At 37.6% G+C, this 24,009-nt stretch overlaps 1 protein-coding gene across 3 annotated transcripts in view; it reads left to right on the top strand.

The window, feature by feature from the left end:
* PRKG1 (protein kinase cGMP-dependent 1) overlaps window positions 1-24,009 on the top strand; it is an 819,482-nt gene that overhangs the window by 531,085 nt on the left and 264,388 nt on the right. The window lies entirely within an intron of this gene.

Raw genomic sequence — 24,009 nt, 5'->3', positions numbered from 1 at the left:
TGGCAATAAAGAATAAAGTCAGTTTTATGTTGATGAAATAAATTTTAAAAGGCCGAAAACCTGCAGTCCTTTTTCTGGAAAAATTACCACTTGAGGTAAATATCAGATTGCAGGTAACACCATAATCACTGACAACTTCATTGCACGTTTTTCCCAGACAACAACCTTTCCCATTAAACTTTAATGCTACAGAATCATTTCCATTCCAATCCTGGTCCCAGTCACTGTGTCACATACAAAGAGCTGGTGAGAGAGTGGATGCCCTGACTGAGGTGCTGAATAAATATATGGTGGAATCATCAGTACTCTGTCCTCCACATAAAGTTTTGGGCAAGAATGGACTCTTGGATTTGGCCTGTTCCAAAAATAAATGAATTTTATATAATTTTTATTTTTTTCAGTTTCCTTTCAGTAATTTTATGGTTAAATTTATTTACAGTGTATTTATAAACCATAATTTATATCTTTGTTCTAATATATCCTTTTAATGAAATGCCCTATATGATGCAAAGTGTTAGAAATAGAAAAGATTAATGCAATAGATACTAAACAATGTTTCTGATGAATAGACATTTTTATTGACATTATCCTATTTAACCATATCAAATAAAGCCTTTCTGCTTTCCTTTCCTTTCCTTTCCTTCTAAGATGAAAGGTATATCTGCCAAGAGTTGTACTTCTTGATACTGTACCATAGTAGGGCTTGCTAAAATTGAGATCACTAATATTTTATATTATACAGTTTCATGTGGTTAATTTACTTTGTTTTTGACCTACATTTCATGTATTTTCATTTTTAAAAAATGTGTACAATTATAAAACTATACTCAATACATTTACCTTTTATTTCAACAACATAACATGTGTAGAGGTAAACTGAATTTATTCTGGAAAATAAAAACAAAGACTCTGAAAGAAGGAGTCCTGTGTGGAAAAATAGTATGTGATTATTTAGTTAAAGACTGTACCATAATGGGGCCAAATTAAGGTTGCACAGACAATGGCAAAGAAACAGAAATATTTCAGCATGACTTAAGACAAACAAGGAAAGTTGTCACAGTGAGAAGGTTGGAGAAAGTTTATGGTGTATTCAGAGTGCCTCAGTTTAACAATAAATTTGACGTGGGACAGTTCCATGAAGGACAGGGAGTGAAATAATTGTAATTAAGCTCACTGGGGGCAATTTTCAGAGGCACAAATGGCGGCTAGGCACCTACCTCCTACTGAAAAGGCACCTAACTGCTATGTGTGCATTTGAAAATCTCCCCCATAGTCATCTTCTATTGGGAATCAAAAACCAATTAACTGGGCTATACAACTCCTAAGTAGGACAAAATATGTAGCAAAAGGGAATTGCGAGTACACTGGGAGTTGTCAGCTTCCTAAGAACTACCTGAAAGTCTAGCCAGTAGGTTTTTCATTGCCCCACTTTCTTGGTTCTCTTTCTGATTTACTGTGTGGATAGCTCTAACTTACAACCCTCTAATTTCTCAATAATATACTTGTTTTGGGAATTAACTCTCTGCTTTCCTAATCTTTCTATTGTACAAACATTTACAAAGTCTCTCAACATTTCCACTTAGTATATTTCTGTCTTTTCTTTCTACAAACATGGTGTCATTCATCTCTTCATTTCATTATGCTTCATGAGGCTTCATCTCCTTTGTAAGGTTTTCCCATGCATGGAATGTAATCATCTTTACAAAAGTTTATTTGAGAGAGAAAACAAAATATCTAACTTGTCACTATATTGAAGATTTTTCTAAAATCATGAACCCAGATGTTAAATGTTGCACTTTATGTATTCTAGTGGATTACAAAAACAGATGACTATAAGATCTGTTTTAAAGTTAGGGCTTTTTTATTTTTTTTCAAAGCAGAAGCTACACATGTTAAGCTGTTAAGCTTTGAGCTTTAATAGAGCTTTTTCTAAAAGATTGTCAAGATTAATTTGGATGCAGGTTTTACAGAGCTTGCCCAGCTTTAATTTGATGGCAAACCGTGTGTGACAGAAATTGAGAAGAGCTTTCTCATACTATTTCTAAACTTCTTTCTGAACCATTATGGTTTGGTGGACTTTGGTGGTGTTTTCATTCTTCTAAGGGATGATGCTAAAAGCAGGAAAATATATTTTTCTTTAAAAGTTCATATTTAGCATTTTTGCAGCTGTTTCTATATGTTTATCTTTTATAGCATGAGATAAGATATTTGCACACATCATAAAATTCTACTCATTTCCCACTTTCATCTCAAGCTGAACACAAATAAACTTGTCAGTTTTTTATTTTTAATGAAACACATAGAACATTATGTTTCAAGCTTTATCAATCCTCGTTTTTTTAAATGAAGGAAACTTTACTTTAAATCTCCGAGATGAAGGTATGAAGGCATCCTCAGCAGGTTTCATTTGTATAGCTTTTGTTACTAAATGGATTGTAAAAAAAACTTTAATTAAAAAACACAATGGCAAGCCTTCTGATTCAAATTTTCAAGTGGAACCTGTTCACATGAACTCAGTAATAAAGTATTATTTTATGGTTTAGTGTTATCAGAAAGTTACAGTTCATTGCTGTGACATTACAGCCATGAAATGTGAAAGTCTTCATCTTAATTAACATAGTTTGACTTAGCAGAAAAATGTAATAGACATTTTGCTTTTGTGATGAAATGAAAGTATTTTACTCACAATTTGACCTACTTGAAAATTATTACAATTTGGTGCACCAGGTCCACTGGGTTCCAGACTTTTTCTGTAAATAACATTGCCCACTTTAAACCATACTGCCTCAGGCGGTTGGCCAATATCTGGAGCCTTGCCAGGTGTTTCCATTAGGTGATATGAGCCAGATATTTCTTTGGTGCAATCCTATTTATTTACAAAGAATGAACATAAAGTCTTGTTTTCCTGAATACCATAGGAACAAACAAAAGTTTGTTCAGAAATCCAAGTATTAAGTTCCAGAAAGTATTATGCCCAAAAGAAGCTCTTTCTTTTGACTTTCTACCAGAGGCACACTCACCATTTTTTCTCTTTCTTCTCACTTTCCCTTCGCTTTCTAGTTGCTTTCTGCCTCTCGTGCACATAGCTGCAACTAATCAATCCACCATCCCCTAAACTGGATTTGCAATCAGTCCCCAGGAAACCCCTCAGACCATGTGGTTTAGCTTCTACTCAGGCCTCACCATGCTGCTGAGGACTTGAGTGGTGGCTTTTATAGTTTCAGTTATCACCACACAAATCAGGCATTTCATTTCTTCTTTCATTTAGCCTAAATGAAAGGTGCTTACTAACAACCATCAACTTTAATCAGGTCTGTGATTGATGGCAACCATTAACACCTCCCAGTATAACAGTAATATGCTATTCAGATGATAACTTTTTAAAATAGCAAATATTATATAGGAATATATATATATAGAAAGATTTTTCTGCTCATTTGTGAGTCTTATCCTTCTAAACTGTAGTAATGAACACATACTGTTTCCCTAAATTGTGTGCATCTAAGAAGGAGATAATACGAACCCATACTGGTTTCTATATCACCAAAAAGGAAGGGGAAAATAAATGCTTACCGAATGAAAAGGAAAAAATCAGCATGGACATAAATGTTATTTATAATCTTTTTTGCAGTGCTGATGGTGGGAAGGTTTTGTGTTCTGTGGTTTTTTTTTTTTTTTTTTCCTTTTTTTGATGATTTGTTGTTGGTTTTCACAAAGAAGAGATACAAAATACACCAATGACTCAGAAATATTAATAATAGTACCATTTTGAGTTACTGTAGTGAAACCATGTATGAAGGGCATAGTATGTGTGCATTTTAAAAATAAAGTTTGGGTAACTTATTTGATTTTGTATATATCAGCTACAGAATACATTGGGTAAGAAATCAATAGTCTCTCTCTCTTTCATAATTGATGGCTATTTATGAGAAACTATGCTGTGAATCTGTTCTTTTTGACCTCTCTGAAGTCAATGGGAAGTTTACTGTTAATTTCTGTGGGAGTAGGATGGCTTGATCAAGCCTATATTTTCATATTTGCAAATATGCAAGAGTAAAAGTTATATCAGTTATTCATTTATAAACATAGGTTTACGGCAGTTCACAGTCTGTCTATAAAAATGTGGTCACGGAATGGATTTTCAAAACTAAGGGACAGGTTCTCAGCTTGACTTCAATAGAGCTATGACCATATACCAGGTAAAGCTCTGCCCCACTGGCCCTGAGTTTGCAGCTTGCTGTGTGTGATGTCAGAGTTCTGTGCAGATCCTAGCCTCAAACTACTTGCCTCATAAGAGGATCAGGGCCAAAGTACGTAACAGAAATCTAATTAATGTTTAAAATATATATAACAAAAATGGTTTCTTTTGACTTTGACAGTTGTGCATATGCAGCAATAACTTCTCTTATAATTCGTCTGCTAAGGATTTTATTCTTTCATATTTAATTTGTGAAATTTAGTAAAACGTACTGTATATTATATTTTATTTGTAGTTATATAATTCCCCATTGACTAAGTTAATATAATTATCCTCAGTGAGGACTACATCTATACCAAAATCAAGTTTAAAACATTTTTTTACGGATGTGTCTAAAAAGTAAAAGCGTATTTCTCTATTATCTCAACACTTACAAACAGCTGTAAGAAAAAGTTATTTTTAGGCAGGAACCAAGTAGAGGACACTTCTGTTCAAAAGGTAAATATTTCTGAAAATTATTTTCTTGAGAAAACAGAAGATTACAATGGAAATTGAACTATAGCAGGAATACTCAGCTTCTTTTATAAAAACTAATACAGACTACAGTAGTTAAAAGTCAAATTAAACAAATTTTAAAGAGTAGTACAAATATCTATGTCCCAATTTACTAGAATGTCTCAAAAGTGTAAATATTGTACTTTTATAAAAACTGCCTAAATGTTCCATGAAAGATGCCTAAATATCCTGGTTCATTGTGTAAACATTGAGTCATCCAAGAGTTTGGAACAGATGCTAAGAATAAACTATACATGTTCTCTATAGCCTTTAAAGGAAGGAGTCTGACTTTAGGACAGGAAGGTTAAAGGAAGTTGTACTCGAAACCTTGATTTCTCATAAATAAACCCCAAGGTATAATGCTAACAGAGTATAGAAAATAAAATTAAACTCAGAAATGTCATGTCATTCAGAAGTTTTAATATCCTGGCTTTGCTACATTAATGTCGCCACTGTAATGTTACTAAAGCAATGTCTTTTTAATATTTATTACTCTGTTATAGCACTCTCTCTTGATATTTATCCCAGTCTTGCAGTCCTTTCTCAGGCCAAATTTAATTCAATTGGAAGCTTGATCTCCGAAAGGACTGCAGGATTGAGCAGATTTTCAGTAACAAGGAAATATTCACTTAAGCCCAGATCTACACAAGGTCTTGCAACACAGAATGTTGCAACATCTAACCTTTAGAAAAATCACTGGGACAGCAACAACACAATCCATAAAGCACAGGTTAGGCATCTACGCTTCCTGTACAATGAATGGAGAATGATAGGTGCCTAAGAATGTGATCCATGCTAGGCAGGGACCATCTAAGCTAGTCAATAGAGATGCGGATCCATGTGTCCTACGTGAGTCTATCACAACAGATGGTGTACCTTATCCAGTGCACTACATGGGTGAAACCAGATAAACACTACACTTTTGAATGAACTCTCACAGAAAAATGATAAAATGCAAAAACATCTTATCATCTGTGGGCGAACACTTTTTTCACAAAATGATCAGTCTGTATCTGACCTCTGTCCTCATCCTCAAAGGAAACCTGCACAACACCTTCAAAAGGTCAGTCTAGAAGCTTAAATTCATAACTTTGCTAGACATTAACAATCATGGTATTAATAAAGACTTAATTTATGGCTTATTACAACAACCTGCCTTTTTTGTTAATGTAATCCATTAAGCTCCCTTTTTTTGTTCTTTGACTGCAGAAGTGTTAGTGAGGTGCTTCACCTTGAATGGTCTCTTAAAATATTTATTAATTACTTATGCTAAACAGTCTGTTCCATCCTGTATTTAGCTGTGACACGCTGAGTATCTTTCCAAGACCTGAAGAAGAGCTCTGTGTAGCTCAAAAATTTCTCTCTCTCACCAACAGAAGTTGGTCCAGTAAAAGATATTATCTCACCCACCTTACGTCTTTTATATCCTGGGACCAACATGGCTACAACAACATTGCAAACAGAAATCTACATAGTCACTGAGGTACTAGCAATTAAAGTATATTCACTTATTATATATACCAACCTAATTGAAGCCAATTTGAATCAGAAGTACCTTAGCCAAATTAATGACTACAGTAGCATGAAAAATTCTGCACATAAATTGGAAAAATTGCCTTTTCAACAAAATTTTGTGAAAGTGAAAAAAATGAATTTCTGCTGATGCTGTTTTGCTCATTATCACCATAAGTGAAAAGCAAGTATCGCCAGTGAAACTGTGTTGTGTGTTCTGTGCATATTTATTTTAATTAAAACTGTACACACACACGCACAAGACCACAAAATGAATAATCATGTAAAATAAACATAAATTTATTAACTAAATGCCATTAAACTATAAAAAGGAAATGGTGACCCTAAGTGAGAGAGGATTTGGGTCATAGATTAAATAAAGAGAGAAATCGACTAGAATTGTTCATAGCCTGAATTTGTTGCCCTAAAATGTGTAGCCGTCAGCAAATCTCAGAAGAAAAAGTTAGTGATTCATGTACAGCAAATTGAAGTATCAGTTTCAAGTGGGTGACCAAGTATTTCAAAGTAGTATTGGTTTCTTCTGTATCAAACTTCAATGTTACTTTACTTAGGTAAACTGAAAATATGATTTAGGCACTGGTGCTTCAAAGACTTAAGTACATGCAAAACTTTTCACACAAAGAGGAATCCCAGTAACTTCACAGTGTGTAAAGTTAAGCATAGATGTATGTCTTTGCAGACCTTAGTCCTTTATTTTTCTGTTAGATAATTCATATATATTTCAGCTACTGTTACTGAAAATGTTACAAGGGAAGATGCACCCATATTAGTTTTGTATTTCTGAAATTAGGTTTTTACTGGTACGAGAAGTCCACATGGGATTGTGTAATGGAATGCTAAACCATATTATATTGTTCAGCCACTAGGTGGTGATGTGTGTAACATACCTTAAACTATCAACAAATAAGCATTCCTGGCACTGCATTAAAGGACCTTACAGTGAACATGTCTGTTGTATCTCACTGGGAAAGAAACTCTGGTAAAGAAGCTTGACATGCTAGTAGAGGTCCTCCAACCTACATGACAAGCTGTACATGACATGTTGTCAGAACTAGTGCCAGAGAAGAAAAACAGCAAGAGGTTGCAGACAGAAGAGTGGGCTGGGGACAGATGCAACAAAGGTTGCAGGATCTCATCATTGTGTCAGACAACTCTTCAGTATGCCAGAGAACTTCAGCCTTGCTAGACTTTTAGCGCAGACAGCATGAAAGCAGTATTTTGCAAGATTTTGCATTGCTACAAAATGTCACCAGGAAACTGGTGATATTCAGGTACCTTTAATGTATGCTATGGGGAAGCAGGCAGAGTATATGTTTAAATCCTCTGACTTTAAAGAAGACAGTCATAAAGGTGGTTGTGAAAGTGTTCTGGGTATGTTTGATACATACTTTATACCTCAGAGATGTGAGTTATGAAAGAGCATGTTTTCACTAGAAAATTCAGGAACCAAGTGAAAATGCTGAATCTTTTATAAGAGCTTTGCATGTATTGTCAGAACACTGATTTTGGGACAGCAAAACATGAAAATGTCATAGGGAGGCTGGTTATTAGGTTAACAAATAAGAGCCTTTCACAACAACTCCAATTAAAGACAGATATAACCCTAGCCATAACTATCCAAATGGCAAAGCAGTCTGAACTTGTGACACAGCAGAAAAGGCAGGAACAATTTGAAAAACATTAAATTAGTTTAGAATCTGCCAAATGATATAGCATGAGTGCTAAAAGTTACCATCAAAGCCATGAGGCTATGAAGAAATTTCAGGCAAACTACAAAACCTTTCAGGATAAATATTGAAAATATGGAAAAATTCATAGCTGAAGGCACAGGATGTAATAAATCTACAAAATATGGACATTTTACAGCTGTTTGCCGTACCCAGGCTGTCAGGGAGTGGACTAATATTACAGACAATCAAGAGTCATTGTTTCTAGGGCCTATCATGTTTAATGACATAGTGATAAAGAGCTTGCCTGGAGAGTGAAACTAAATATTCATGAAAAGACTATTGACTTTAAAATTGACTTAAAAGCAGATGTGATTGCCATCTCAAAAGGGACTTACAATTACCTTCATCCTCTCCCAGAGCTGAAATCACCTAACCCAGCCTTGATTAGCTCTGGAGGTATTCTGAACTGCATAGGCCAGTTCTCCATAGAAACAGCTTACAAAGACAAAAGCTCTGCATTCAGCATGCCTGTGATCAAAGACCAACAACAACAGCATGGAAGTCATGAAGGTATGAGTGAGAAGGTTGGAAGAATTTAAGAGTACTTGATGATATGGGACTTTGGAAAGGAGATCCAGTATAAATAAACTTGAGACCATGGTGAACCATACAGGATATGAACACCTCTACGAATCAGATCTTGGAAAACATTAGCTGCAGATTTATGTGAATTCAGAGGACATCATTACCTGGTTGTAGTGGACTATTTTTCATATAACATGTGCAGTGTTATTGAGAAACTGAAGTGTACTTTTCCTCACTTTGGTATTCCGGAACAATTAGTGATGGACAATGAACCACAATTTACTGCAGCAGAATTTGTCATTCCAATGAAATATGATTTTGATTATATCAAAAGCAACACACATTACCCACAAGCAAATAGAGAGACTGAGAGAGTTGTACAGACAGTCAAGAAAATCTTAGAGCTGGAAGATCCATCCCTGGCTCTTCTGAGTTACAGATCAACATCATTAACAGCTACGGGATATAGTCCAACACAACTCCGAAGGGGAAGATAACTCTGAACTACTATTCTGACTTAGATTGTTTTCCAATTTCCAAAGTGATCAGACATGAAAAGAGTAGCCAAATCAGATAAAAAGACAAAAAGGCCTTACCAAAAAAAACCCCACTTTTATAACAGATGTCATTCAGTTAGAGAACTGCCAAGTCTAGAATCAGTGACAACATTTATGTTAAACTAGATGGAGAACTCCAGATGTCATAAAGAAAAAGAATTAATCTCCCAAATCATACGTGATTGAGGCTGACACTAGTTCAAAAGAAACCATCAACATCTGCAGTTTGTTCCTAAGAAAGAACAATCAACAGAGGAAACTCTACAAATGGCAGATGCAGAATAGGAAGAGGGCTCAATATTTCCAAACTAAACACAGCCAGTTCTTGCAACTAATGGATAGCCAGATAAGTTGTTCGGGTTGTGTAATTAGAAACCAGTATGATTCAGAGACACTTAATGGACTGTTCCATGCTGAATTTTAAAGATAGCATAATAGTGAAAATTTTGTAAATGGTAGGAATGTAAAGCTTAAAGCCATGTAATGGAATGCTAAACTGTATTATACAGTTGAGCCACTAGATGGTGCCAAGTATACCATAGCCCACAACAGCCATTCCTGGCAGTGTATTTAAGGATCTTATAGTGAATATATCTGGTGTATCTGATTGGGAAGAAAGCTCTGTAGCCATTTCACATCTGGTGCAGGAGCCTGACCTGCTATTAGCAGCCCTACAACCTACTGTGTACACGGTATATATGCCAGACTGCATCTGAGCCTGAAATTCAAACAGCAAATATGTAATGAGTGTGCTGACAGGCTTCAGCTAAGAGGCTGCCAGATCTGCTGAGCCCCAGTCTTGGTGAGAGAAGTGAGCACAGTGAGAGTGAGATAGGCAACTGACTGAGGTGGATGTTTAAGGGGAGGATGTTAATGAGTTGTCATAATGTGGGGGAGACAGAAAGGGAGCCTGTAAGAGTGGAGACTGAGATTGATTTGGATGTCTGTTAGAAAGGGCTACAAGTGTTGGGCTGCTGGTGGGAAGGAGAGAGAAGGCTGTGCCATCCTAGTGGGAAAATGGGAGTTTGGGAGTAGGATTTGTGTGAAGCAGACCTCTGTAGGGGATGTTTGTGTCTATACCTATGTTTAGTTTAAAGGCCTGATTCTGTGAGGTGCGAGGTTCTCCGCTCCCACTGAGCCCACAAAACCTCTCAGGATTTGCTCAGCACTTTGCCGGTTCAGGTCCTTATAGGATAGTTTGAAGAGAGACCATGATATGTGTTTTGTGGTGGGTAAGTTGGGTCTAAGTGTGGGAAAGGAAATATTTCTGAAATAGAGAGCACACAAAATCCTGCCTTACTGTTCTGTTTGTTTTTACTGTGTTACTTTAAATCAGTTTGCAGTCAGTACACATGAGGATATTTTGAAGGAATTTTATGTTTGCAAGCAGCTGAATGTACTAAGGTGGTTTTCACTAAACCGCAGAGCAAGTCAGCCAGTGGCGTGGAACTGAAATGTTGTGAAAGAGTATCAAACTGTCAATTTCATACTGCCCTTTTAAATAATTTTTTTTTTCTGTTTTCTTTTTCCCTTGTGGGAATAGGGTGGTCAGGTAAAGAATTTCTTAATCGTGCTTATAGTGAGCATCTCTTCTAGCCATAATCCAGTTCTCTTAATCGCAAGTCAGTATTAAAAGAGGAGGTACAGTAGTTGGTGTCACCTTTTTTTCTTTTTTTAAGTGTGGAAGGTCAATACTGACTGAGCATGATTTCAACATTTAGTCTTATGGGACGCTCCAGTAATGCCCATATGTCACCAGCAAAAGGGGGAGGAGGTGAGGAGAAGGGAAGGGATTGTGTGTTCCTGTTTTATTTTTAAAAAATCACTGATTTCTCATACACAGAAATTTGAATAAAGAAAGTTAACAAATTTTCATAGCAAGTCTTAATTCTTTCCTCCCTCTAGCCTTACTGGGGAGAATGGAAATAGCCAAAATGAATATCTGCCCAAGAATATTTTATGTCATTAGCCTGTTGCTTTCAAGGCTGCTCCCTCACTCTTTGCTTGAATAAATAAGCTTATCATGCAATTTATATGAGATAAAAACAGCCTTGCTTATCACAACTGGACAACTGGAGGTATGGGCTTGCCAGATTTGTATCTATATTATCCAGCTTTCCAAATGCTCCTGTTATAAGGTGATTTCCCTCCAGGAGCTCAGTATACACATTGGCCTGGTTTGAGATAGGAAAAAAGCTTAGTTATGCCTCTCTTTTTTTCTATACCTTAAGAGGCTACCCAAACCCCTAAGGAAAAATCCAGTCTTTGCATCTACATTGGACATCATGCACCATATTAAGATGATTACAACGTCTGGTTTTACTAATTCTCTTCTAGTACTACTATGGGATAACCTGCACCTTAGAATCAAAGACAACTCCACTCTTAAACAGTTTGGATAGAAAAAAGGATTAATAAAAATTAGAGTGATAATACAGGATGATAGCAACAGATGTAGAATATATAAACAGGCAACAGCAGTAAACACTCAGTTACACTAGTATATAAACAATTTGATTTTGTCAACAAACAGCAGTGATAAAAGTGGAATCACAGAACACCTAAATTCTGAGATCTCAATATTCAGGGATTCAGGCATGTAACTGTAACTCCTTCGATTACCTGTGTAACTAATATCAGAAACCGCTTTCTCACACTTCCTTCTATCACCGACTATGCTCAAGGTTTCATAGAATGATAGGGAACAATTGGTCTGTGTCACCTCCCTCACCTCTAGAAGAACATGCTAAGAAATATGGAAACAAAAATCACTTTGTAGGAATTACTTATAGGTGGCTTAATGCATTGCATTACCCTCTCTATCCCAGTCTCAAAGAAAAATAGGAAAAAAGAAAGGAATCTTGCTATCACAGCAAAAACCTGGGCGAATAGCTGGCTTAATGTGAATGACCGCGCCGCATCTTTAAGCAAGGAGGGGAAAGGGGACACTGAATGAAGGGAACAGTGCTTTAGGGGTGGGGGTGCAGGTGGGGAGAGAGGTCAAACTGCTACAAAAGGAGACAAGGGGCAACAGTGACTCATCTCCTGGAATCGGGATGGGGAAAGAGTTTAAGAGGTGCAACCCATGTGGTGAAACCCCCTTTCACATGGTGTAGGCTGAAGTAGCACCCACCTCCCTCCCCTTTAGGTGGTGAAACACCAGGTTTGGTCAAAACCTGCTGTGGGCATTGCACTAGCCACCCCTTTTTAGGGGGGCTGGGAAGGAATTTTTCTCTTACCACCAGTTTGGCCTAGCTGGAGTTGTTTTTTGTTTTGGTTTGGTTTTTTTTCCTTCTCCACAGCGGGTTAAGGGATGGCATTGTTCATGCATGGCATGAAGGGAGGTAAGCTATATGTTGCAGCTCATTCTATAAGTATAGGCTAGATGTTCAGTGCAGGTACTCCATAGGTTAACATTAAGAAATGGATTGATAAAGGACTTAAAAAGGAGGTACTTGTTAAAGGAATGGAAATGGGGAGAGATGTTGGGGCTTCTATGAATGGTACAGCAGGGAGCTAGCCCCCCTTTCTTATAGCCCACTATAACCCTCCTGCGAGGGTAGTGGATGATAAATAAGGTCCCAGCAATGGACTGGATGTGGGAACTTGTTTGGAAGGGGGGGGGCTGGTGAAAGCCCCCCGGGAAGTTATTGAATGAACATGGGGTTACCTGCACTGCACACTTTTATCTACTGGGTAGTCCCAGACATCTAATAATAAAGTTGTGGGCTGATTAAAACCATATCAAATGTCTCCTGTTCTTCTTTGAATATAGCTGGACAAAGATATTTCATGTTCTTTATTCTTGAAGTTCTTCCAGAACAAGATATTCAACAGTTACTATTGGGCTCCAGAATGTTTGTTTAAGGCTAGTTTGGTAACACACTGTCAATGTTGGAGATGCAAACACATGTCAACCTTTCACACATTCTCTATACCTCTCAAAGAAAGCATATGTTCTGGAACACCATATTCAGTACTCTCTCAAAAACTTTAAGCGTTGCTATCTTTCCTTCTCCAAGCTTGTGTATTTTAGAGGTGCTGTATGAGTTGGTATTACCAGTTAATATTAAGAAATTGATTGCTAGAACTTTTTTAGTGGCCAAAACAGTTATTTTGAGAAAATGGAAATCTGCAATTCCTCCCTCATATACAGACTGGTTTAGTGAGCTCTCTACTACTGCATCAATGGAAAAAAATGACTCTAATAGAAATAGCTTGGAAAAAATATGAGGATGTCTGGTCACATATGGAATTATTACATCCTTTTGCATTTTAGTGTATTTTAGACCCCAATGCTCCTAGGTTAAGCTCTCTCTTATTTATCTGTTTAGTCACTTTAATAATTGATGCCCTGCATGACCTCTACAGGTTCAGTTTTGTGTTTTTTCCCCCCCCAGGTTTTACAAATAACGATCACTGAATTTTGTTTTTTGTGTGGTATTTCCATTTTGTGAATGTGGTGTGTGTGTGTGTGTGTGTGTGTGTGTTATATGTTTTGTTATGTGTTTATATTTTATATAAAAATAATTTTAAAAAAAGTCTGTTAAATCTTCAGGGATGTATGTAACACATTGCATGCCTACCTAGAGGTGGCAATCTGACTATGAATTAGGTATGCCTTGTGTTTGACAGGCTGATTAATAGATTTAGGTGGATCTACATTCTCATCCTAATGTGGAGGGACTTCAGTGCATAACTGACTTTAATGTTACTGGCAGTTACATACATGAATCCCTGAATATTGAGATCTCAGAATCTAGTTGAGGTGTCCCATGATTCCACTTTTATTACTGCTGTTGGCTGACAAAATCAGATTGTTTGTATTCTAATGTAATTGAGTGTTTACTGCTGTTGCCTGATTATAGATTCTCTATCTGTTGCTAAGAATACCATTAACATGGACTGACTTTCTTTTTTTTTATGTTGCTCTGCATATATATTTAGTCTGCTTCAGACAAAGGATTCAATACTTTGTATTCCATATATACTCATTGCCTCTTAACAAGTATACAGTAAAGGATTGGGACCCTGCTCCATTACACACACGTCTGACAATGATAGTTAAAATTATGATCGCAATTAAGCAGTAAATAATTTACAAAAAGTAGGTGGTAGATAGTTACTTTTCTTCCTAATGTCCATCAGTGGGGCAATTTGGGGCTTTGATAAAATGATGAATAGCTATGTCTGGTAGAAAACAGCTTGTTATACAGAACTTCAGAGTATATAAATGGAAACTAGAGCCTGTGCAACAAAGGCCACAGGTGGTAGTTGGTAATAAGGCATCTCTGAATCTTAAGGATTTTGAAGTATTTGACTCTTTTTTTTTTTTTGACTGTTCTTTCTTTATTCAACCACAAGTTTTCTCGCTGAGATAAGATCTAATTTACTAGGGGGACTGTTGTATTATAAGACACAACATCACATTTCAAAGGAAAACAAACCAAAAATCTTTTCTTTTTAACATGCAAGTACATTTTCCCCTATCAGAGTTCTTGTATCAGCTGATATGAAAAAACTCAACATGATCCAGCTAGACACAATATTTTGTTTATGTATGAACTCATTTGTATCCTATTTTAGATTGTCTTATTTTACAGGTTACAAGTCAATAAAGACAGATGTTCAATAAAATGGATTTAAAAATAGTATGTGCATCTATGACTATGAAGAATTTATGGACAAATTTATATGGAATGTAAAAATACTAGGTTTGATCTTTAGTCAGATTGACATTACTACATAAAATGTTCAAATGTAATCAGAATATAGCTCTGTAACACAGACTGTTAGAAAGAGGTGCACAGAGGAACATGTCTGCCTAGCAAGCAGCTAAAGCAGAGTCAGAATTAAGACAGAATTTTCACCAAATCAAAGTAGCTCCATATGGTAAATTATCAGGTATGTTCCTTCTTGTGGTGTTAGCACCAATGGTGGTAGTTTTGCACAGAGGATTTTAAGGCTGTAGACCAAGGCTAAAACTATGAATATCAGTTCTTTTGGAGTATCTGCTAAAACATAAGAATGGCTGTGAGCAATCAAGCGACCCAACTCATCTTGTTTCCAAGAAAAATGGGCTCAGGGCTCTGACTGCAGTACATCTGGGTATTAACTCAAGCTTTTGGCTTCTTTCAGATGTGTGGGCATGATCCTATACAAGAAGTTTTTTTATTATTATTATTTGTTCCCCAACTCACGTTCAGCCTTTGTTCAATCCAATGCCATCTTTTTATTTCTCATTAGTTATGGCTTCTTTTCATGCTGAATATCAACATTTTCACTTTTCAATGTATATAAATTCTGGATCTCATTTCTGATGCCGTAAGCATGGAGTAATTCATTGACATCGCTGGTATTACTCTGGCCTCATGCTGACATAAATGAAAACAGAATCTGGCCCCAGGGCTCTATTTTAATGGCTCTTCAAGCCCATCATTAATGGGATGTCTAGAGAAGGAACGCTGTTGTCAAGAATTTGTGGGTCGGAAAAAGATACTGTCTTTGTTTTCTCAGTGCTAGAGTCATGATTCAGTGAACAGCTGAATAGTCTGAGCTGCAAAACCAGGTAAGTTTCTGGAGTATTTACAGACATACTAGTAAATAAGAAATTAAATCTAATCATAGGTCGCCATGAAACGTTGGCCATACGTGCAAATGTGATGATAATGTTAGATTGTATTTCTAGTAATTGTACTAAACAAGCTGACACTATAGTCCAAATTCTGATAATGTTATGTGGACATCTGTTGCATATAACAGGGAGATTATCTTTTCAATTGACAATTAAATTTAGTAAAGGTTTTGGGCTTTGTTTCTTTAACTAGAAAGATGAAAGGATGAATTCACATACAAATCGATGATGTTTGAAGATAACTTTAATATGCCCTAAATCTACTGCGGTAAGGCAGAGTATATTACGACCTAGGAATTCTTGAGTTCTGGTCCTGGCTTTGCAGGTCACTTGCTGCGTGGCATTGGCTGACTTAATTATGTTCAGCAGGCTCCAATGTACAACCTTTAGTAAGAAAAGTCTCACTGACTTCAGGTAAACTAGTATCAATTCGGTGAATTAATCCTCTCACCACACCCCTCAGTAGATAATTAAATATTAATATTAGAGAAACTGGTACAGAGCAGTCTTCATTCTGACAAAGCTCCCATTGACAATATCATCTTTTCTATGGGTAAAATGGGGCTGGTACGATTTGCTAACATTCCTCATAAGACTATTGTAAGGACTGTTTTTTTCCCCTCTCAAGGTCTTTTTTATAATTATTTGAAAACAATCAAGGCCAGATTCTGCACTCAGTTACACAGGTATGAGTCCAGAATAATGACCCAGAACACCAGTAGCAAGGAAGTGGTTGTAGTGCAGCTGTGCTCTGAGCACGGCAGTGTCTATGCTGTCAGACAAGTAGCCTATTCCCCACCCTTTGCCAAATGCCTTTCCCACCTGTAGCTTGCAATGCAAGCAGCCAGCCCCACCTGCTGCCACCCCTCACCTGAAACAGAGTGCTGGGAGTGGATGAGGAACCTGTGCTACATACAGGCAGAAGAGGAACAGCAGAAGGAACGTGGACTGAAAGTGTGGGCAGAAGTCAGAGCCATGGGAAAAAGGTATACAGAAGTGAGCCATGGTGGAGAAGGGAGAACCATGGGGGAAGTAATGGGAGCCAAAATTTGACAAGGGTTTTGTCATTGGCAACACCTCCAACTTGTATCCCCTTCTTGGCCTATAGGTGGTTCCCTGTTTGTTATCCTGACCACAGATCCACCGATGATGCACTTTATGAGATCATGCCTTTTATAAAGATGTCTTAATGGTGTTAAATCTGCAGGCACTCCCTTAGAGTTAAAAGACTTTGATCTCTTCTGGGGTGGCATGCATAAAATGATCCATGCTCTAATCCATGAATCATTAGTCTTATTAAAAGTCAAATGAAAAACAGGGAGAAAATCATATTAAAACAAAGAAGCCGTTTCATATCAGAATATTCTTTAAATTTCAGTGGGGTAATCTGACCTTCGTGTAATTGCAGTGAAGAGCACAGGCAATATCTGATACTTTCTGAAAGCAGCATTCATTTTCTGACCCCTCTCTGGTCATAGACAGGTTGACTGTGATCCATTTCCTTTCCCAGTCCTCCCAGGTCTCTTGTCTTTCAGTCCTAAGATCTGCTTTCCAAGCCCTTGGTTACTCTACAGTTTGTTGATAATCAAAGGGGTTTCAGAGCTCATTGTTATATTTGACATCTTTTGTACCTCCCATCCACCAGAATTTGGTCCAATAAAAGATATCACCACACCTGCCACACAATTCATATTCCATACAAATTGGCCCATAAAATCTTATAATCATACATGCACATACCATTTTTAAATCCATTTTATGGAACACTTGTCTTTATTGACTTGTGTCTCTTGTATCCTGGGACCAACATGACGACAACAACAACACTCACAATCTCGTGCAACAGCTATTTATCCAGTGGTGTATTACCGCACCCAACAGCTCCTACCATGCCCTTCTTATGCCCAAGTCATCCTTTGAAGGTAGATATCCACGATAAATATCTGAAGATATTTGCATTCCCCCATCAAGGAGATCATCCAGTGGGGAGGGCAAGGGAATGTCTGTTAGATATGCTGGATTGTCTGCTTTTAAAAGTTTTATTTTCTGGCTAGGCAGACAGCTCTTGGCCTGCTAAGTGATATCCATTTCACATCCCTTTGTCTCTTGTTAGAGATGTAGCTCATGGACTTTCAAAAGCCTGTTTTCACAGCAGTCTATTCTATGCTAATTATCAATCATTGATAGAGATTCTATGTCACAGGATGACTTCTTTTCCAAATAAAATGGGAGGCTAGGGCTGCTTAAGGGTATTGTGTGTATTCTGGTAAAATTTAGCTTATTTTCTCTCTATTTTTGTTTCCCTCCCCCCGCTTTTAAGAAGTAAATAACTAAACTTTGCCAGAACGTGTACAAATCACTCTGATGACACTCAGGCCCCTAGCTTATTAGAAGAATTGTGCCTAGACACATTTTTCACATGTCAGGAGTTTATTCTACAGATTTGTATTTTTATTGCTTTCTGGTACAAACTTTATTTAACACTGTTCTGATTAATTCTGATAAACACCTTGCAAAAATAATATTCCAATGCAGCAGACAACAGATTTTGTTCAAATGATCCTTATGTCAAAAAGCTACACGTGAGACAACTAAATAGATTCTTAAAGAGTACCAAATAGTATAGTTAACCAACCTTCTCCCATTGAAGCAATAGATACGTAAAACTGTGCTTTAATCTAACTCCAGATTTTCTTAAATTATTTATTTTTCATGAATCAAGAAATTCTATATCAATGCATAATTTGCTTCGGTTTTGGTCTTGCAGTGATAGTAAAATAGGCACTGGAGCCAGCTGGATTATTGTTACATAGGTATGGTCTCCTCTTGTCACATTTGGGGCTTCTTTTTGTCTGTGCTATCTTCTCTTTTTGTTCTTTTTGGCATATATATGTGTGAATGTTATTTTCCTGTTATTATGTTGTGATAGCTCTTCTGTGTTCTCAGTTTTATTGCATTGCTCTGTTATTTCTGAACAAAATAACATTATTTTTCATTGTAAAACCTTAAAATAACCCAATAAAATAAAATGTGCAAAGGCAGTTAGTCACGCCTGAGCAGTGTTGTCCACAGTTGGGAACTGGGGTATAAGATTTGGAATCCAGTGGATAAACTTTGGGTGGTGTGAAGGGGAACACTCACTGGCAGTGCATCCTACTGGTCAAGCTAAGGTTGTCTTTCTCATTATAGCTTCCACTGTGGCGTTACCTTTCTCACGATAGCTTCACTGTGTGGGGCTCTGTCCTTTTAGCAACTCAGCCCTCCAGCTGGGTAACATGTTCAAATCCACCCCTTCAGGGTACATATAAATGTGGATGTCTTCTGAAATCAGCAAGGGCTTCACAACTTGTCTTCTAGGTTGGGGTCTTAGAGTCTGGACTCTTGCACCTTCAGGATCTTCCCCAGCTAGGTTCCCTGCTGAAGGATAAATTTCTGTCATTGTCCCCTCTTTAGAAGTTGATAGGGCAGCCTGGGCCCACAATCTCCACCGGGCTCTGATCCAGATGGGCACCTGCTTTTTGGGGTGCTATGCAGGCTTGGTTGGATCAGTATCTCCAAGCTTCAAGCAGCAAGATCATAGGTCCACCCCCACCCACTGTCTGCCTTCATGCTGAGCTGCTGTTTTCCTTTTTAAGCTCTGTCTCTAGCTTGTGCAGGTTTTGCAGGTGCTGCAGCGTGGAACCACCTGGCCCCACTGTGAGGTTTGTGTACCCGATCAAAGGTGGATACAGAGCAAAGTTAAATCTGTAGTTTTTCAAATGACAATGCCATCTGTGTTGGTTCTGGACACTTTGTGATCAGTGTGGATACCAGTGAGACACGGTACGCCCAATTTGCAGATCAATAAGGTTTAATGTGCAAGGCTTTTTTTAAATTATACTAGTTAGATACAAAGCCTAAAATTAACTACAATATATCATACTCACTAAGCCTGGAGAGCTAAGCAGTCACTCAGAAGGCTGTATACAGGAATGGCTTTCTTCAGGGGCCCCGCCAGGGAGTCAGTGGCCTCTGATCCAACTGGCAGCACCCCCTGCAGAGTCAGGTGTTGATGGAGCGCCCCCCTTTGTCTAAGTGGTAACTACTTATACCCTTCCATAAACAACCTTCACCTAATTATCATATATGCTAATTACCTACATTGGGTTTCCACCCTTAACTACATTCCATTTTTACCATAATAATTGGGGTGATCAAAACAACATCTGGTGATAGGAGGGGGTGGAGTAAAAGTATGCCCCTTGGCAATAAAACAATGTACCCCAGACATTCAAGGATAGCTTCTTGTTCCTATCACCGTTATCTATGTGCAGCTGCAAGCATACAGTATCTGTATTTTGTTTTATGTGCCATGCGATGCAGAAACTGAAACATCTCTACTGTTATTCAGTCTCTGCCAACTGAAAGATGTCATGCTACAGGGTTCAGAATAGCCAAGCAAGCAATTGAATGCTATGCTAAGCCTGTAGGACAGAGGTCAAGCAACTCAAATTGTATTGGGCCTCTAACATTCCCCTCCTTGGTGGCTGTCATAACTTAATAGGCCACCACAATGACTTTTTGATACACACCTTCAACTATGGTTTAAGGCACCCCAACCGGGGTCCGAACGATTAGTGTTTTCTTGTTGGCAGGGTATATCGCAGAGCGCCGCCTTACTTGTATGCTGGGGTCTTTTAGGCCCTTGAGTCGCTTTAGGGATCTTTTAGTCCACCAAAAGAGTCCCACTGCAGTCATCATAGAAACTATCTGCAATACACACACGAGCACAATGGGATGCAGGGCTAGATTAAAAATCCCAGTGGCAGTGGGGGACCACCCCAATAGGGTTTCCCACCAACTGTGCTTTGTGGCAGCTTTTGCAGCATTTAGGACTTCGATTACTTTAGTCCCATCATGTTTAACTATTAAATTTACAGTCTTTAATTGTTCCTGAATGTGTTAAAGCAGGGTTATTATGTTTGAATATGTTAGCATGCGTTGTACCAAATTAGTATTGACTTCCAATATCACAGGTTGAACATATTTTACAACATTAATATTTACTATTAATAACTGAAATATATATTTTTGATACTTTATAAACTACATTACACAATTCCAATACAGCAACATTGCAATAACATTTGTTTTGGGCAGGATTAACCTTTTTTAATAAATTTCATTAATTACAACTTGGGTACATTGCATGTGTACACAAACACAATCTTGTCCAATGTACACAATGGTAGAATTAATGCTATTATTGGGTAACAAAGCATATTGACAATTTCATATATTCAATTTATTTTTTTTACAAGGGTATGTAAATTGTGTAAGTTTTTTTACAAATATATTCCGATTTTGATCCCAACACGGCTTTACGTGTGCAGCTTTGTAAACTAACCAATTGAGTTTCATTTTTTTTTTTTAATCCCCATGTTAGGTGTTTAATAGGCCATAACACTCCACTAAGTCCTTGTCCGATGAGACCTTGGCGTATTCCTTGATCCCAAAGTTGTGCTTGTATGTAACCTAAAGCTTTGGAGGTAGCATTTATTATAATTTTTGTGAGATTTAATAGGCTTAGGCATGCTTTTTTATTATTTATTTCCCAGGGTACTAATATATTTTCAAGTAACTTCTTTTCATATCCCAAAACTGAATGTGTGTGTACTATGGGATCTGATAGGGCTCCAAGGCTTTTGCCTAGGATGCTTAATTTGTTTGTCAAAACTTTTTTATTAATTGCATTCAGCACTTCTGCTGATGCTTCTATACCTCCCAAAATATTTTCTTCAATGTCTCGCTTGGAACGTGCATGTGTGTTAGCATTGTGTGTTACCCAGATGTTCATTCAGTGCAGCCATTCTTGTACTAAGGGTGTTACAAATGGTGCGCAATGGGGATGTAGGTGGGATATGTTCATATTTTGAATGCCTACATGTACTTTTACAAGGTGTACCTTTGGAGTCTCCAGTACTTGGCTCTTATAATATTTTTTTAACACCAAGTTCCCAACATTGTATTTTTTGGGCTTAGGAGCACAATGTACAACTACACTCAGGTAGGTGTTTATGAACATCACTGCACTTGCAGAGGGATTAACTAAAACCAATTGTGGATAGTATATCTTTACTTCAGTAACAGGTGTCTTTTCCTTTAGTAGGTGGAATATCCCCATGTAGTAATAGCTAAAATCAGCTTTATTATAAATTACTTTAGACCGATTTTGACACCATAACAGTATGTTGCTCTGTTCCTCTCTGGTCCAATTTACTTTGTGTAAATAAATCAAATTATCTGAACCAGCTTTTTCTCGGGGGGGTACTCATTTTGGTGACATTAATTATGAGTTGCCCCTCAAAATTACAAAAAGTCATTATCTTAAGCTCCAAAGCATCTTTCCCCAGCCACACGGTAGTGGGCAGGGGTAGCATCCCACAACATTTGTCTGAGATTGCACCATCTTTTCCATTTACACCAACATAGCACAGCTGAGGCTTGACAAAGCCCTGGTTGGGATGATATAGCTGAGGTTAGTCCTGCTTTGAGCAGGGGGTTGGACTAGATGACCTTCTGAGGTCCCTTCCAACTCTAATATTCTATTCTATGATTCTGTGAAACACACACAATAAAACAATAGCAAGAACACCATACAACTTTTTTTTATATTGCATATCTTAATTTTGTGCTTTCGTGTGCTGTCTTGGATTTGTCTACAAACAAAACACAAAACAAAAGCGGGATCTATAGACCCCAATTAGTATCAATTATTTACAAGATATATTTAATCTTCATATCTGCTGTTGTTCAGCGGCCTACCAAACCATATGGCATAATAGAGGAATTGTACTGTGGTATTTTATAATTCCCCTTACTTATAAACTTTATTGGTCCTGCTGAGAACCACATGAGTTGGCCATCATTACACTCAATTTAGGTGTTGCCTTTCCATGCCTTGAGCTGTGAAGAATGAAACCAATATAATGTTGGTTTTTTTATTTTTAATTTCTACCTGATATACAGTGGGACTGGCTTTATCCACTATAAACACAGGTCCCATCCATTGTGGGCTTAAAGCATGTGCAAATTTCTTTGTAACTCTATACAGCACTCAATCTCCAATTTGCCATTCTTGGGGTTTTAATATGGGACCAAATTGCTGATCCATTTTCCTAATATTTATACCAAGTGCATTGGCCACTTGCTGATGTATGTGTGTAATATTTTGTAGCAACTGCGACAATTTGTGTTGGAGCTCATCTGGAGGACCATTTGTCCACCAGTGCTCCAAGGATCTCACCTTAAGTCCTGTTATAACTTCAAAGGGGGAATACCCATAGGCTGCTTTTGTTACTCTCAAAGCCATGAGTATCAAGGGCAATTTGGCATCCCAATCTCTGCCTTGAGCATTGATTATTTTTTTCAAAGCAATTTCAAAATTTGATTAGTGCGTTCTACTGCTCCTGAACTTTGAGGATGATATGGTATATGCCATTTTTGTTTTATGCCTAAGGCTTCACAGGTGTATTTTAAAATCTTACCAATAAAATGAGGACCATTATTACTATTAATCTCCTTTGGTAGCCCCCATCTGGAGAAAACGTGATTTACCAGTATTTTAGCTGTGGCATGGGCAGTGTTGTTTCGAGTGGGAAAGTCCTTGACCCATTTGGTAAATGGATTAATAATTACTAAACAATAACGATGGCCTATTTTACTGGGAGGTAACTCCATATAATTCATCTGGATGCGACTCCAGTGTCCTTCAAGCCTCTGGTGGCCTAGTGAGCCTTTCTTTTTAGGAACATCTGGGTTGTTTACTGAACAAGCTAGGCAATTGTTTACCCAGCGTTCCACACCTCGTTTCATCTCGGGCCACCATCTTACTGTTTTTAAGTGGCTCAAAGTTTTTTCTATTCCAAAATGGCCATTTTCATGCACTGCTTGTATTAAATCATCTTGTTGTCCTGTTGGAACAATCCATACTGGTATTTCTTGATCCCCCTGTTTGGCCATAAGCAAACCACTTGAATTCTGTTCAATTTTCCACTCCTTCACCTCCCCTTGTTGCAGTAACTGTTGTAGGGTAGCATCACTTTTCTGCAAAACTGTTAAATCTATAATGGGTACAGATTCCTTTTGAATTTCCCGAGCAACAGCTATTGGAGTGATTGCCATTCTGCACCTGTTTGTGCCCCCTCCTTGGCTGCTTTGTCTGCCTTATTGTTCCATTACTCCTAATTTCTTATGGGCAGGTACTTTTAGTAGCCAGATTGGAGCTTGGTGTTGCAG

The sequence above is a fragment of the Emydura macquarii genome, unplaced genomic scaffold (assembly GCF_026122565.2).
Source record: "Emydura macquarii macquarii isolate MOO-44397 ecotype Brisbane River unplaced genomic scaffold, CSIRO-AGI_Emac_v2 contig_1390, whole genome shotgun sequence".
Classification (NCBI taxonomy): Eukaryota; Metazoa; Chordata; order Testudines; family Chelidae; genus Emydura; species Emydura macquarii.
Note: the sequence above shows the minus strand (reverse complement) of the source record. Positions and strands in the feature narration are given on the sequence as shown.